A 14,384-nucleotide genomic window follows, 5' to 3' on the forward strand; every position below is an offset into this window, starting at 1 on the left:
TCAAACCATAGGCAAGAGGTGAGTGTGCCTTTTGGAGTGTGTTGGCAGACGGGCATGAAACAGATGAGCCATGTCAGGCTACTCGGGAGACCCATCGTCCCAAGCCCAACAAGTTGAGGAGAGTGTAGGCCTAATATTCCAAACTGGAATAAAGTGGGAAAAGTTTGGATCTGTGTGATCCTTTGTTTGAAGAAAAGTTTGTTTTTACTGAGAGATGTTACATTCAGCCCTGACGGTGTGCCAGCTGCTGAGCTTGTGGTGGGAACAATAAGGAATGGGCCCTATCATTTGCCAATCTCTGGTGTCTTGGGGTTAGTCTTTAGAAACATTAGTTCTAAGGGGCAAAAACCCTTCTCTTCACTCGAGGGCAGATCTATTGGGGCCAGCCTTCCAGAGGTGAGAATAACAAGCCACAACTGGAGACCACCTGGCATGGATAATCAGGGAGCCGAGAAGAAAGCTGTCTCTGACATTGCACTTGTCCTTCCAGTGTTGTCAACACCGGCTCAGAACTCCCCTCCACCCCTTGGAGCTCAAACACTCGACCCCACAGTCATGTTGCATCTGTTTATTTTCTTTTGGTTCACCCTTCATATTCAGTTAAGTCATTTTTGAATGGCAGCCTGTCTTCGCTGTTGAAGGGAGACAAAAGAAAGGGGATTTAGCTGTGCCCAGGCTGAATTTTGCAGAAGGAATTGTGTTTTAGGGAAGGCAGCCATGACGGCAGAAGTTGGTATCAAAGTGTGAGGTTTCAGAAGAGGCAGGTTTGGTGATGGAGATGGAAATGAAGATTCACTTGAACAATCATTTCTTTCTAGAACAGCCATTTCTTTCTAGAACAATCATCTCCCTCCAGAAAAATCTCTTAGTTCACACCATATTTAATAAAATAAGTAATAGATACTCTGATCAGATCCCATGTAGTCCTCAGATTTGACAATAGTCTGTTTACCCAATAATTCTTCAGTGTTTTATGACTCACTGATTAACTTAAGATCCTAGAGACTAGAGCACAGTTTGGGGAAAAGAGAGTGATTTTCCCCCTCTTTCTTCTTTTCAAATAGCTGAAATCCCAGAATACTTGACATTGTGTTTGAGAGTCTAAATTTTTCTCTTAATTACTGATTGCTATTTTTAAAAACAGTATTATGAAAGATTTCCCACGAAGTTGCAACTATTATGGAAACCATTACTTGTCTCATAACATCTATCATTCCTTTCCTCCTTTACAAAAATTCTTTAGATTACACATGGCCACATGGCCAATCCTGAAGACTGAATTTTCTTTTATTTCTTTTGAAAATATTGATTTATTTGAAAGGCAGGGTGACATGGGGGTGTGGTGGTTCACTCGACAAAAGGTTGACGCTGCCAGGGGCCAGGAATTCCATCCGGGTCTCTCACATGGGTGGCAGGAGCCCAAGCACTAGAGCCATCTTCTGCTGCCTCCTTGGGGACTTTAGCAGGAAAATGGACTGGAAGCAGAGCAGTTGGGACTGAACCTGGTACTCTGATCTGGGATGCCAAAATCCAAGCAGTGGCCTAATGTATACCTACCTCTGGAGACTACATTTGTGAAATTCCCTTGAAGCATGATGTGGCCATGTGATCAAGATCTCTTAACTCTTAGTCGAAGGAAGTTGCAATCTCAGTAAAATTTTCTTGTTTCTAGAATGGAAAGCACAGTATGTGATTGGATATAGCCAATATTAGTACTCTTTTTCTACCATTAGAAAAGCGTGGGGTTTGGCATGATGGCTTAATTGATTAATACCTCCCTTGTAAATGCCTGTATCCCATAAGGGTGTCAGTTGGTGTCCCAGCAGCTCCACTTCCCATCTAGCTCCTGGTTTGTGGCTTGGGAAAGCAGTGGGGGATGATGGTCCAAAGCCTTCACACCCTGTACCTGCATGGGAAACCCAGAACAAGTTCCTAGCTCCTGGCTTTGGATTAGCTCAGTTCCAGTGATTGCAGCCATTTGGGGAGTGAAGCAGCAGATGGAAGATCTTTTGTCTCTCTCTCTCTCTCTCTACAAATTTGCCTTTCCAATAATGAATAAATCTTAAATAAACTGCCATTGACCCTCTTTGTCCTCTCACTTGATCAGTGCTTCTACAGTTGAGCAGCATTTTCTATTTTCTTTCTGTCCTTCTAGCTCATCAGATTTCCGTCTCACTCTCCTGTTCACAGTGACTGTTGCGACCCTGGCTTTGCTTGATGGTCTCCCCGCTGGACTGGGAGACGCACATGTTGACTGATGTGTGGTAAATGCATATGTGAATGATCAGCGGAGACTTCAGTTTCCAGGGAGAGCAAAATTGCACGAGGAGAAGTATCAGGTATCAGGATCAGGCTTTTCAAACCTTCTGGCGCTAGCAGGATGGAATTGCTGAGTGTGGTCCTCATCAAGTGTCATGTTAGTGTTACTCAGAAAGGATTGATTTCTCAGGATGTACCAAAGCGTCAGTTCACATGCAAAAGTGCCTTGTGATGTTATCTCCTGATCACCTTGTTGCCCAGTCGCATCACCTTCGAGTCTCCCTGTTGTTCTGCAGGGCTCATGTCTGTCTGGGGAGTGGCAGGTTCATTCCTTTAGTGATAGAAGTTAACACATAAGGCTCCCAAGAAACAGAGAAGAACTGGGGGCAGATTCTACTTATTACATCATCAATACTGAAGTATATAAGTACACGAAGTTTAAGTTAACCTATGTCTTTGCATTTTTATGTATTTGAAAAGGGAGAGTATGAGAGAGAGAGGTGAAAAAGAGTGAGAAAGAATATCATCTGTTGCTCATTCACTAAATGACTACAACAAACTTGGCTGGGTCAGGTTGAAGCCAGGAGAGACTTGAACTCCTTCTGGGTCTCTCCTAAGAGTAGCAGGGTCCCAGGTACTTGAGCCGTCTTCTGCTGCCATTCCTGGCACGTTGGTAGGGAGCTGAATGTGAAGTGGAGCAGCTGGGGCTTGGACCCGGCGCTCTGACATGGATGCTGGCATCAAAAATGCTGACTGAATCAGCTGTACCACAATGCCAGCCTCTAAATATGTACTTTTTAAAGGTTTTAAAAATGTTTATTTTTATCTGGAAGATTTACAAACAGAAAGGAAGAAGCAGGACTTGACCTAGAGCTCTCCCACATGTCCCAAACTGTTGCTTCAAACTGAACTTACATGATCTTAAGTGTTTGAGATAGTGTTTTGATTTTTTTTCAGAAGATAAAAGAAATAAATGCTGTGTGTGTGTGCTGATAACAGAGCATCTCAAACTTTTCCAGCAGAAAACAAATTGTTTTGGGACTGGGCTTCCTGTCATAGGTAGATCAGAAATAACTTTGTTTAAATTCTATAAGTTAATTTTTAAAAAGTCTGATTTCCCATCCATTTGGAAGTGAGCTTTTGTACAGGAAGTTTATCTACATGAAAGAGACTTCAGCAATCGGGACCTAGATAGACATAACTCATTCAAGAAATTAAACCTATTTCCTTGTAAGGGATGTTAAGAGAAGTCCCCCCCCCACTTTTTTTTTTTTTCCAAGCAATTGCTTTGTAATTGTTGAATTGTCCTCAAGGATTTCACTTCTCAATTCCGAAAGCTCCTTACAGTTTTTGCTGGTTTCCTTCTGAGTGAGACTGACAGCCAACAGCCATTGATTTGTTGGCACTTGACTTGCGGTCACGCCGCCTCTTGATGGGCGCTATATTACGCTGTAATGTGATAAAAGAGAACACAGAACTTGCATGGTGGCGGGCATATCAGTTCTTTCCGTTAATAAAACACTCGACTGAGTCATTTTCTCTGGCCACTTTTCCATTGTGGAAAAAAAAAAAAAGCCTAAATCAAAGAACAGGACTGCTTTTATTGGCAAAACAGTAGATAAATCAGGGATGTAAAAATTTAAGAAAGATGCAGTGCAAATCCTCCACAGGGTGGACGCCGGGTGAAAGGTTTATTCTGTCAGTTTTCCTCTTGAGACACTTCAGTTTAAGGAAATGTTTGCACTGTTCTAGAGAAAAGGCTGGCTGTGTGTTTTTCTTTCGTGTTTAGGCCACTCTGGCAGTCATTCCTTTGGGCACAATTATCTAACATATGGCGATTTCGAAAAAAGCCTCCAGCAAAGGTCATTTAGATGTTTTCGGCAGGAAAGAAGAAAAATCCATCTTGGAGGAGAAAGGGCGTCAGAAAGAACCGAGGTATATAACTTGTGGTTGAAGGGAGGTGGAAAGTAGCAGTGAAGCGAACTTAAAGGAAAAAAATGCAGCTCGAGCGTTTTCATTGTTTTTTTTCCTTTTTTTCTTTTTTTAAATTTTGCTTGAAGACCATGTATGGAGGTCAAAGAAAGAAGTTTGGTACCAGGCAAGGCACAGGAAGATCACGCCAGCATGTTACCTGGAGGGAAATGTTTTCGCCCTCTGCATCGAAAGGAACCACTTCATTCAACAACAGCAAAACATGTGCCAAATAAAGCAGCTGAAGAACCTAACAGGGAGAAAGGTTTGGATATGACTGGATATGAGGAAGGAAGATCTCTCATAGACATTGTAAAAGTCATTTCTAAAGTGCATGGGCTGGTGTGCACTCCTGATCTGCTAACCCTAGGAAGAAGTCTAAGCAGGGAATCCAGCTCAACTGATGTTCCGCTGTGTGGAATGTGTCTGGCTCTGGGCATCCTTGTTACTGATGGTATCGAGTAAGAATGGATTAAACTTACCCAAAGGGTGCATTTTTTCTTGCCAGGTCAAGGGGAGAACCCAGATCCAGCCAGCATTAGCAGTGGGCACTGTGCAGGGCCTGCCACAGAGGAATTCAACCCAGAGCAAAGCAGCACAGGGCATCCTGGGTGAACAGGAAAATATCATGTGTCCCCCAGCAGGTGCTGTGATCAGAGTTGATGCTTTTGGAGGATGACTTATTTTACTTTTATTGGAAAGCCATATATACACAGAGGGGAAGAGACAGAGAGGAAGATGTTCCATCTATTGATTCATTTCTCAAGTGGCTACAACGGCCAGAGCTGTGCCGATCTGAAGCCAGGAGCCTGGAGCTTCTTCTGGGTCTCCCACATGGGTGCTGGGTCTCCCACATGGGTGCTGGGTCCCAAGGCTTTGGGCCATCCCCTACTGCTTTCCCAGGCCACAGGCAGGGGGGTGGATGGGAAGTGGGGCCGCCAGGATTAATACCGGTGCCCATATGGGATCCTGGCGTGTGCAAGGTGAGAACTTTAGCCTAGCGGCTAAAGATACAGCCCAAAGAATGGATCTTTAACCTCCCTGTAAGACTGGAACAGAAGAGCTACTGTTAGCCACTATTCCTCCCTAGCCCACTCTCCCCAGCTGTCTCATGACGAAGGGCATAGATGGAAACAAGAAGTTAGGCTTACCACCTTGCCACTGGGGGTCAGCTGAGACTGTGTTGGGCTGGAGCAGGCAAAGGAATTCCTCCAAATACATCCCTTCTTCTCCCAGGAGAGACATTGTGCTTCAAATCCCCTCAGTATACATCTGAGATGAATGGAAAAGATTCACAGAAAGATGTCTGAAACAACCACATGCACTGCTGTACTCCAGCAAGCTGGTAAGAGTTGGCCACCTTGCCTGCTCGTTAGGTGTGGGGAGGCGGCAGGGAGCTGCCCTGCAAACAGGAGCCAGATGGGAAGAAAACGTGGCGTGAGCTCAGTTGTACAAAGAAACCTTCAGGATTTTGTGTAGTTGCTGCTGAGGATGTGGATGGTGAGGCGTTTTGGACACTTCCCACGTGCAGGTCAAGCACAGGGAAGGGAAGTGTGCGAAGACAGGAAAACAAACCTAAGAGGTTTATCTTGGCAGCGCGGTTGCACCGTAACATCTCGGAGGGGCTGAAAGGTGTCCTAATCCCCCACTCACGTTTTATGGATGAGGAAACCGAGGTCTAAGGAGGTTGTGAGTTCCCTGAGGTCACCCGGTCAGCTGGAAACAGAGCTGGGCCTCAAACCTCCCAGGGCAGGCTGTGCTCATGCAAGCCCAGTGTGGCGGGGAGCACGCCGTCAGGAGAGCTGCTGGCTACAGACACCTGGTTTCTCTTAAAGGCTGAGGCCCGGTGACATGAACTTTTGGGGCTTGGTGGCTCACAGTGCAAATGTTGTGCTTTCAAGCTGACAGCTGAGGGTGAGTGATGGGTGATGGCTGAGACACTGAGGAGATGGCCCTGAGCCACCTTGAACATCTCTGCAGCCGCACGAAACAGTAGCAAGGGCAGCCACGCCATGAGGACAGGTCCAGACCCCAGTGGCCGGCAGACACCTGTCTGACATCGGGAGCTCAGTGTTGACCTCAGGACTGTAAGCTGAACAACACGGAGGCACAGGCTGGGGGTGGCAACAGTCCCAAGTGTGTGGCTAAGTGTGGAATCAGTGTCTGCCATAAAGCCGCCCTGCAAGGCCAAGTCCTGGAGGGCACAGCGGTCGCCTCCCACTAACCGCAGTCATTGTCCCTATCTGGTAAACCCTGTGCTGCTGGTGTGCTGGCTTGGATATGTGAATAACCATGCTAGTTATGGAAGTTTTACTGTCTCTGGATTTGGTTGGTTTGATATGTAAGGGAACTTCCGAAAGTCACTGGAAACTAGAATTAAAAGATATATTTATTTTAGTGAAAAGAAATAGAAATCCGTGCGTGTTTTCTCATGAGTTTTTCATGAACTTTCTGAAGATTTTTATCCTTCACTCATAAACATTTTTAATGGAACTTTTTCTTTCTTTAACATGTATTTTTTTTTAAAGGCAGGGTTACAGAAAGAGAAAGAGGGCTTCAACGCTCTCAAATGTTCTCGGTGGTGGGGGCTGAGCCAGACTGAATCCAGGAGCTGGGAGCTTTGCTCAAGTCTCCTGGTGGGTGCAGGGGCCTAAGCAGCTCGACCATCCTGTGCTGTTTTGTAGGCACATTAGTAAGGAGCAGAATCAGAAGTGGAGCATTAGGATCTCAAGCCAGTGTTCACATGGGATGTTTATGTCACAGGTGGTGGTTTGATGTGTGACACCAGCAACTCCCGTCCATAAACTTGGGAGTTCACTGGATAAGAAGTTTCTGGGCTACACATTGTCATAGGAGTTCCAAGACTGTCAAATTTGTGCTTGGAATTTTTTGTTAAAGCATGTATAGTGTAGCTAAAGCATAGCAACAATTCCTAATTCTTTCAACTTAATGGCAAACTTAAGAAGCACGTATATTCCCAGTTACGTTAAGCATACTCACAACTGGATTTTCCCCATAATGACAGAGTCTCTGCAGCCAAGGGCTTGCTCCTGAGGCCTGCCCCTGGACTCATGGCTGAACGTAGGGATCACTTATCCACGAACAAGTTCTGTTTGTTTTGGAGGAAATTCTTTGCCCGTTTTCTTTCTTTATGGTGATATCACACTTGGTTTCCAACTAGTTTCATTGTCCCTTATTTTTAACTTGCTCTCCTCATTCAAGCCAAATGTACTGATGTCCCAAGTCCCTTGACATTCACACACACACACACACACACACACACACACACACACACACACGCCTCAATTCCTCCTCCTCCAAGTCCAAACACTCACTCATTTCAGTAGCACTAAGTCCAGGAGAAAGTAAGCAAGGCATTATATCTTTAATTAGTTACTTTCTAAATCCCCTATGGTATGTACAGTCTGGATTATCGAAGTTTGCAAGAGCATTTTGTTTGAGGGAGGGTGTGAAGATTAACAAGCTGTGATTTCTAAATGGATTTAAAAAATCTAGAAGAGGGGCCCCAGGTGGTGGCCTAGCATCTAAAGTCCTTGCCTTGAATATACTGGGATCCCATATGGACACTGGTTCTAATCCTGGCAGCTCTGCTTCCCATCCAGCTCCCTGCTTGTGGCCTGGGAAAGCAGTCGACGATGGCCCAGGGCCTTGGGACCTTGCACCCACATGGGAGACCTGGAAGAGGTTCCTGGCTCTTGGCTTCGGGTTGGTGCAGCTCTGGCTGTTGTGGCCACTTGGGGAGTGAGTCATCGAATGAAAGATTTTCCTCTCTGTCTCTCCTCCTTTCTGTATATATGACTTTGCAATAAAAATAAATAAGTCTTAAAAAATAAAAGCTAGAAGGGGAGGTGTTTTGCAAATATATGGCAATGTCTTCCCTAACAGACATTGCCTTAGCCCGCAAAATCAATTCTATTCTGGGGAAATGTCTTGTCTGGCTGGGCCTGGGCAGGATGAATATACCGCTGTAATTCCACACTTTGACAGTGCAGGCTGCCAGCCATCCTTCATAAACACTTATTAGATATTTCTCAAGTGTCAGGAACTCTGCTGGGCCCTGTAGATTAAAAAAACAAAAAACAAACAAACAACCCCTCCAAAACAGTGGCATATCAGTATTTGTGTGGGGGGGCTGGCATTATGGTGCAGTAGGTGATACAATACTGTGTTTGTATGTGTGTATGTGTGTGAGAGAGAGAGAGAGAGAAAGAGAGAGAAGGAGGGGCCTGAGCAATAACAATAATTGTGACATGCAGATTCCCTTAAGGAAGAAGCAATATGCTGGCAGAGTTCAGAAAAAAGAGACTGGAGTAAGAATTTAGGAAGTCCCTACAAATGAGGCGATGTTTGGATGAAGCTTGCAGAAGTGGACTATCTTAAACTAGTTTAAATTTTTAGTTATGTTTAGATGTACAGAAAGTTACAGACATAGGGCACATTGCTGTTTAATGCCCCTTTGGATGTTACCAACTTTCTCGTTTATGCCCTCTTGGTTGCTTCCAGACACAGACCAGGCGACTGCACTGTGTTTGGTTGTCGTGTCTTCTGTGGTCTGTGGTAGCTTCTCTGATAGTTGCGAGGAGTCCGGGCTAGGTGCTACGAGTTGTCTGCCAGGCTGAGTTTGTGTTTACTCATAGTTTGGCTGAGCCTGCGACTCTGGCAACAGACAAGCACGGACATTTCCCCCTCTTGACACCATCTGCGAGGTCCCTCAAGTGCATGGTCATGACTGATGATGTGAGCCAAGGAGCTGAACATCAGGACAGGAGATAACGCTCCCCAGGGAGAGGTCTGTGAGCACAGTGCAAGTGCCCTGCATGTGTGACAGTGGCCTCTCCATAAACCCGGATGGGGTGACCAGAGGATTTGGGAGGGAGAGGTGGAAGAGAAGCCTTGCCTTGCCTGGCACTTGCAAGCTTCAGAAAGATTTTGTGGAAACTGTTCCAAAGTTCAGCACCAAATGGTGACGTGACTGAATAAGTACATTGGTTCTCATTCAAAAGCAAGAAAACTGAGGCCCCAGACCACGATGAAGATGGCGCAAGGTCACCTGTGTGGTGGCAGAGCCAGGGTTCAGACCTTCTCCTGATTCCCGTAGCCCTTCGGATTCATCGTTTGGAAGGGTGTAAGTAGCAACTGTTGGCAGGCATGAAGCCACACCTGCATATTTCACGGCTGGAACCCCCTCTGCATGCCCACACTCACATAAGCTAGACAGAGCAAAGCAACTCTTACTTCTGAAGAGAGCAAAGCTTTCCCAGGAATGTCTTAGGAGCATTTCCTGTTGCTACAGCTTCACCCGAACGCCTGGCTTCTGTAACCCCAGGGCCCTATGGGCCAGTGGGGCTGCCACAGAATTCTTGCTGGTAAACGTCCATGAGTGCCCTCTGTGGGACATGACTTGGCAACTGGAGGCTTGCTATTGGTCTTGGGAGACACAGATCCGGACCAAGGGAAAACGAGACAGGAGATGAGAGCATGCTGTACTCCTTCCTTTCCCCGGAGCTGTGGTTTACCATCTCCAAAATGGACAAATTCCCAGACCAGAGCTATCTAGATCTGATTATCGCTTGCTCAGTTCACAGCCTGGATGGGTGTTAGGTGATGAAAATGTAGGATAAACACTGTCAATATGGATTCTTTCTTTCAAGAGGTTCACCAGCAGGGGAAATACTAAGAAAAAAATCAATTGGGAACAGGGAGTCATTGGCTGGAGTTTATGGTAGAAGTAACCCTGGGGCAGGGAGCTTTCAGGGTGGAAAATGGAGCTTAGAGAGGTATGGGGGAGAGAGGTGGCCTCCTGTGCTTGTGGCAGAAACTTGGTTTGTATTACTGGAGCAGGCAAGCAGTGTTGGGACAGTGAGAGCCAGAACACTCAGTTCCAGGGCTGTCTTCTGGGAAGGAAAGCAGGAACCTCCAACAGGGAGCCCTTCAGCATTCTACCCACCCTTTAGCCAGCCAGGCGCTTGGATCCTCAGAGTTGGCCTAACTTCTCATTATTGTAACTTGATCTTGGAAGTACATATTCCATGAGCCTAATCCCTTCAAATGTGTTGAGAGTGTAGCAGCACTTGGCCTGTGATTGGCAACAGCTTCTCTTGTGACTCATTTTTATGCAGCAAAACCCTGAGTGGAAACATCCCATGTACTTCAGGCAGTATTTCTGTAAAATCACAGGTTTTTTTTTTTTAATTTTATTTTTGGAAGGGAAAAGATTATCTGTAGATCTTTGATATTCGCTTGTTCATAGAGCTCTGTCATTACTCTGGGTCACATGGCTCCCTTATAGTTTCCAAAGCCATTAAATTCTAAAGAAAACAGGATTTTTCCAGCTCTGATCTCATTCTATGTACAAATTCCAAGAGCAGCCTCCCAGAAAATAAAAGTTTTTATACAGCAGAGTAGATGTGTTCATGAAAGATATATTGTTTATTTTCTTGGCACTGAGTTAACTCTAAAATAAGATTACTTAATTGGAGAAAACATTTCCTGACGTGCTGAGAAGGAACATTTGAACCAAGTCTGCTCTGCTGGATGGAGTCTAGGGTAGATGTATTCTAGGCTATTGAATCCCTGTGAATCTCCAACAAAATCATGTTAACTACTGAGCTATTTAGTTAGAAAAGCAAAATGGAATTCAATATTGGAGGCAATAGTTTAGAAACAATTATGATTTTTAGTTGAGTAAAAGTGCCTGGGATAGTCATCACAGTAGTAGAAGTTTATTTATTTGTTTATTGGCACAGAAATCTTCAATCTGGAAACATTCAGTTGACTTTTTCTTAGCACCAAACTGTTGCTAACTTTGATTCACGGAGTAACTCAGCTCATTTTTTTCTAGTTCTTTGATAATACTATTAAGACTTGGAATAATTTATAATGTTATATATAGTTACAAATGTCACATGTATATTCCTTTTAGTAATGTGAATTTATGATAAATAACTTTACATACAAGCTTACAACACAGTAGTATACATGGGATCTTCAAAAAGTTCATAGAAAAATGTATGTTATGGGGAAAAAAAACCCCACACATGGACTTTAAAATTTGTTTGCACTAAAATAAACTCATCCTAAACTTGTTACTGCACGTCTGAGCAAGATCTAGTTTGAGGCACCAAGAAGGATAAGATACCATTTGGAAAATATTCCCTGTGAAAGCAATGTGAATTCCATTAAAAGCGAACAAACATGAAATTGATAGTGAAGCTTGGGTGGAAGGACGGTGCAACACTGACACTTTGTGAAAAAGATTTGGGGATGGTTTCCAAAAGAAATCAGCAGTTTACAAACGAGTAATTCATTGTAAGCAGGGATGAAGTGAGGCTGAAGAGGAAGCCTGTGGCAGCACACCATCCACATCAATATTGTTCGTGTACTTACTGAAGATGACTGATGATCCACTGTTGACATCTCTGACAACTTAAAGTGGGCCAAACGCTTGCTCAACGGGCTGCCAAAACTGCTACACCCACACCAGCTGCAGACAAGAGTGAAGCCTGCAAGGGGGAATTTTAAACAAGTCGTATGCAGTTTCTTGGACATGTCTTCTGAGAATTGTAGTAGGAGTTGAAACTTTACCAGCATGACCCAGAGGCAAAGCATAATCAGACAATGGCTACCAAGTGGGGGACGTGGTGCACAGATCAAGAGTGGACAGGTCAAGGGCAAAGGTCACGACGACGGTTTTGTGGAATACCTGTGATTTTGCTTGTTGACTTCAGTAAGGTCAGAGAATGACCAGGCAACTTGGGGTGAAGCAGCACATGGATTCTCTCTCTCTCTCTCTCTCTCCCTCTCTCTCTCACACACACGCTTTCTCCCTCTGCCTCACAAGTAAATAAATAAAAATTACTTTAAACATATATGTTTGTGGGTATACATGCATACATGTGCGTGTGCCTGCAGTAGCCATAGCCAATCTGAGTAAAACAAGGGACTGGGGACTCAAATCAGGTTTCCTTTGTGACTGGCAGGGAACCAATTATTTGAGTCACCACTGCTGTTTCCCAGTGTCTGCGTTAGCAGGAAGCTGGAATCTGAAGCCCAAATTGTCACCCAAACTCTGGAACTGCAATATGGGACATGGCACTTTAACTGCTACACTTTAACTGTCCCCACATAACATTAGTATTAAATATGTATCACATGTTGTAATGTTATCACTGTTAAAACCATTCTCTATATATGACCAAAACCTCTGGTTATTTACCAAAGAAGCTTTTCTCTTGATTCCCAGGCAGGTGGCTATCCCATAGAACTACTTTCCTCGCCTTTCTTGGAGTTGAGTGAGGCCATGTGATGAATGTGAACATGGGTGATTTGGGCCATGTGCCGCATGGTGCCTCTGGTGTTGGGGACACCCCATCAAACGCCCTCTCACCCCTTCTTGCTGACCAGAATTTCAGTTTTGGAGACTCAACTTTTAACAGGTGAGCAATGACAATGGCCTGTGACAGTGGTGCCTGAATGTCCTTGTGGAGCAAAAAACTTCCCTTTGAACCGTTCAATGTCAAGGAAATGGACTCCCCTGTTGAAGAGACTCAACCACGAGGGCTGGAGTTGTGGTGCACTAAGCTTGAACTGGCTCAGGCTGTTGGAGCCTGTTGAGAAGTAAACCAGAAGGGACAGGTTCTTTCTCTGTATCTCCTTTTGTCTGTGGCTTACTCTGCCTGTCAAACAGCCAAATAAACAAACGTATAAATCTTTTTTTAAACGCACAAGGCAGAATGGATACGATAAGGGAATTGATCTGTGAGAGGTGGGTAAGTTGTCATCAGGATTGACGTAGAAATCGAAGTGTGCAATGTAGATGGTTTAAAGTCTGTAGGGTCAGAAGGAAGGGCACATTCAGAATGAGGCAGAACCGTCACAGCGTGGGACGCATGTGCAGAAATGGGTAGAGTCAGCTGCGTCTGGACTGGTGCGTGTGTCTGCAGGAGAAGCTGATGTTGTCATAGATCGGGGTCCCTCCCCGGGTCAGGGGTCTGAGCAGCTGCAGCGGTGTATGGGAGATGGTGGGGCAGGGACAGGCCTGGCTGCTGCCTCCTTGCCCCTCAGCAGTATGGCGAACAAGATGAAAAGAAGAAGTGGCTGCTGCTTCTCTCCCTCTCAGCCTCACACAAGAATCTCTCTGTGATCCACTCTAACTGGAAACACAGTGAACAAAATTCTGGGAAATATGAGTCAACCCAGCCCAATTGACACATTATAAAGTCGCCAGTCAACTCCTTGTCAACTTGTACTACACACAGCTCCTCACACCATATTTTCTTTGCAAATGAAAACCATAACAAGGTTACATTTCTACCTGACATGATACAACCACTGCACATTAACCCTTTCCTCAGAGAAGGATGCCAAGGCCCCCTTTTGTTTTTAGACAATGCCAATTCTTCTAGATTACAGATGAAGTCAATATAAAATATGTAGGGCTCGGCAGCGTGGCCTGGTGGCTAAGGTCCTTGCCTTGATCCCATATGGCCTCTGGTTCTAATCCCGGCAGCTCCACTTCCTCTCTATCTCTCCTCTCAGTATATCTGACTTTGTAATAAAAATAAAACAAATCTTTAAAATATATATATATATAAAATATGTAAAGCTCTTATGTAACATGCTTAGATTTAGTGATGTCGGGATGAGAGAGGGTATAGAAGAAACATTTGGTATACATGGGTACTTGAAAAAAATTGTGGAAAATGGAATAAAAAAAGATGAGCTTCTGTGGGTACAAAATAGTTGTGTAACCCATGCAAAGCTCCCTCAGAAGACATGTTTTTCAAACATTTCAAAAACTATGTGCGGGGATTGCCAAGTTTTTTGCACCAGAATAGACTTATATTTCAGGTCTTTTTTTTTTTTTTTTTTAACAAATTTTTTTAGGTACCCTTGTTTAGACATATACATATTTGATAAAACCGAAGAAATGCTCAAGCTACTGTAATCCTTACCTGTGCCATGATCACATGGTCACTTTTACTACTCATCTTTGCTGTAGCCCATTGCTTCTTCTATGTTCCATTTGCCCCAAACTAGTTATGGCTCCTTGCCTGAAGGGATGATTCTAACCTTGTTTCCTGAAACGTCCATGTCCATTTGGGTTTGTGTAGTGACTGGATGGCCACCTGCCA

The sequence above is a fragment of the Ochotona princeps genome, chromosome 28 (genome assembly GCF_030435755.1).
Source record: "Ochotona princeps isolate mOchPri1 chromosome 28, mOchPri1.hap1, whole genome shotgun sequence".
NCBI classification, from domain to species: domain Eukaryota; kingdom Metazoa; phylum Chordata; class Mammalia; order Lagomorpha; family Ochotonidae; genus Ochotona; species Ochotona princeps.